Source organism: Glycine soja, chromosome 4 (assembly GCF_004193775.1).
Source record: "Glycine soja cultivar W05 chromosome 4, ASM419377v2, whole genome shotgun sequence".
NCBI lineage: Eukaryota > Viridiplantae > Streptophyta > Magnoliopsida > Fabales > Fabaceae > Glycine > Glycine soja.
Window position 1 is genome coordinate 38,820,013 of NC_041005.1, and position 3,193 is coordinate 38,823,205.

Consider the following 3,193-nt stretch of genomic DNA (forward strand, 5'->3'; position numbering starts at 1 on the left):
ATCACTTTCAAATTCAGTCTCAGCATCAAATTCAGACATATGATCAAGTACAATTTCAGACTCAATGCATGAAGAGTGAGAGGCATGCAGATTAGAATAAAGATCAGTCATGTATTCATCAACAACATGATCAATTATTTCAGCACGAAATACAGAAAGATCTTCAGATGCGTATTTCATGGCATCCAGAATATTAAAATGAACAGTTATATCACCAAACTCCATGGATAGTGTGCCTGCATAAACATCTATCTTAGTTCTAGCAGTTTTCATAAAGGGTATGCCTAGAATGATGGGAACTGATCCTTGAGAGAATCCATCTTCCATATTCAAAATATAAAAATCAACAGGGAAAATCAGTTCACCAACTCTAACTAAGACATCTTCTATGAAACCAACAGGGTAGGCAACACTTCTATTAGCTAAATGAATTACCACATTAGTTGACTGCAAGGGACCTAGAGATAGAGAATTAAAAATAGACAGAGGCATAACACTAACAGAAGCTCCTAAATCTAGCATGGCATTGTCAAACTTACTATTCCCTATAATACAAGGTATGCTGAATGTACCTGGATCTTTGCATTTTTCAGGGATTTGAGGAACAGATTTACCAATCAATGCAGAGACATTTCTGCCCATGCTAATCTATTCACTTCCTTTAAGCTTCCGCTTATTAGTGCACAGCTCCTTCAAGAATTTGGCATATCTTGGAATTTGCTTTATTGCATCCAACAGAGGTATGTTTACCTCTACTTTTCAAAACGTGTCCAAGATCTCTTTCTCTGCCTCTTCCATTTTTTTGTTGGAAACTGCTCTTGGAGGGAATGGAAGAGGGGGAATGTGCTTCTTCTGCAAATTAGAATTACCTGTGGAAGAAGATTCACCTGCACAGAAATTGTTAGGTAAATTTTTGTCATCACCTTTTTCTGGAGTAGAGTGAAGTTTGGCAGGTTCATTTGCAGATGAGGAAGGTGCTACGGGTTGAGGTCCTTGACACTGCTTTCCCGACCTCAATAAAATGGCACTGACATTTTTGGTATTTTGGACAGCTTGAGAAGGCAACTTGTCAGAATTCTGGGACTGTTGTTGATTCAATTGGGTAGCCAATTGTCCCATCTGATTGGTTAAGCTCTGAATGGAGGCTCTGGTCTCTTACTGAAACTGCATGTTCTGCATAGTCATTTGCCTCACAAGTTCTTCGAGGGAAGGTTATGGAGGGGCCTCAACTATTGGTTGTTTCTGGGTTTGTTGCTGTTGTTGGATTGGTGGAGGAATGTATGGTCTGCTTGGGCCAGCAGCATTTTGGAAGGAAGGAGCAGGCTGCTGTTGTTGTTGCTGAGGGCTGGACCATCTGAGGTTAGGGTGATTCCTCCATCAAGGGTTGTATCTGTTGTTGGAGAGGTCATAATTGTTCTGCTGTGGTTGATTTTGCTGCTGAGGTTGAGGAGGTCTATTGTAAATATTTGCAGCATAAGCTTCAGGCTGCTCGATTGCTCCAGGTTTCTGCATGGAAGGGCAAAGGTCTGTATGGTGGTTAGCAGAGGAGCACAAAGCACAAACCCTTGCAATAGGTACAGATTTCTGATTCAAGGCCAGCTGGGTTACCAAGTTAACCAATGCATCCAGTTTGCCTTCAAGCTTCTTAGTCTCAGATGATGCAGCTGAGTTTGTAGCTACCTCATGCACTCCGCTAATGACTATGGCATCATTTCTGGCGCTAAACTGCTGAGAGTTGGAAGCCATCTTCTCAATTAAATTTCTGGCTTCAGCAGGAGTCATGTCTCCAAGGGCTCCACCACTGGCAGCATCTATCATACTTCTCTCCATATTATTGAGTCCTTCATAAAAATATTGGACAAGAAGCTGCTCCGAAATCTGATGGTGAGGGCAACTGGCACATAGTTTTTTAAATCGCTCCCAGTACTCATACAGGCTCTCTCCACTGAGTTGTCTAATACCTGAGATATCTTTCCTGATGGCTGTGGTCCTGGAAGCAGGGAAAATTTTTTCTAAGAATACTCTCTTAAGGTCATCCCAGCTCGTGATGGACCTTGGAGTAAGGTAATACAGCCAGTCCTTTGCCACTCCCTCCAGAGAATGAGGAAAAGCCTTCAGAAATATGTGATCCTCCTGGACATCTGGGGGTTTCATGGTGGAGCAGACAATATGAAATTCCTTCAAATGTTTGTGCGGGTCTTCACCTGCAAGGCCATGAAACTTTGGAAGCAAATGAATCAGTCCAGTTTTAAGAACATATGGGACATCCTCATCAGGGTATTGGATGCACAAGCTTTCGTAGGTGAAATCAGGTGCAGCCATTTCCCTTAGAGTCCTCTCACGGGGTGGAGGTTGTGCCATGTTCTCAGAATGTGAAAAATCAGAATGCTCAGAATCAGAATGCTCAAAATTATAATGCTCCAAATTAGGATGTTCAAAATCACCAATAACAGAATGCACAGATTCACCAGTAACGGCGTAGGAAATTTTTTTCTACCCCAAATGCATATATAATAATTGCGATTCTGATAACCGGAGTAAAAGTTATGGCCGTTTGAAGTTTTGACAAACACAAAATTTGCTAGTTTTTTGGAACTTTCAAATCTGACCAAACTAAAGGCTTTAGCTATTTTTCCCACAAAATATGGATTAAAAGAAGTTACCACAAAAAAATTCAGCCAAAAATAACAACCCTAGCTACTAAAACAAAAAATCACAAATAATTCAGCATTGGTGGTCGCTAAAATCTGTCTCTAATTGATTTCTACTACTACTCTATTTTGCCGCAAGCAAAAGTGGTCGCTAAGTCCGTCGCAAAACACTATTCACAGCAAAACACCCAAGACTGAAACAGGGGAAACGCTTAATGGGAAAACTGAAACAGAACACACACTAAACAAAATACCAGGACACTAAACAACACTAACACACATACTAACACAATACTAACAATTAAACATAAAACACGAAAGGATTAAACACAAAACACTAGCTAGCTATTATGAACCTTTGGACACTGCTCCCCGGCAACGGCACCAAATTTGATCGAGGTCGTACCCGAATCAAATAAACATGAAAATGCAGTAACTAGGAAGTGATCCTAGGTCGTTTCCCAACGAGCAGTGACACACCAATTGTTCATAATATACTTGCAGTAACAGTAACGATTGGGGGGGTTTGTTTGTTTTGTGAT

At 40.9% G+C, this 3,193-nt stretch overlaps 1 non-coding gene across 1 annotated transcript; it reads left to right on the top strand.

Moving 5' to 3' along the window:
- The first annotated feature begins 1,876 nt into the window (after positions 1-1,876).
- LOC114411016 lies at positions 1,877-1,983 on the top strand. Its single transcript, XR_003666403.1, has one exon. It is a non-coding gene; the product is annotated as a small nucleolar RNA R71 (small nucleolar RNA).
- Positions 1,984-3,193: the final 1,210 nt, after the last annotated feature.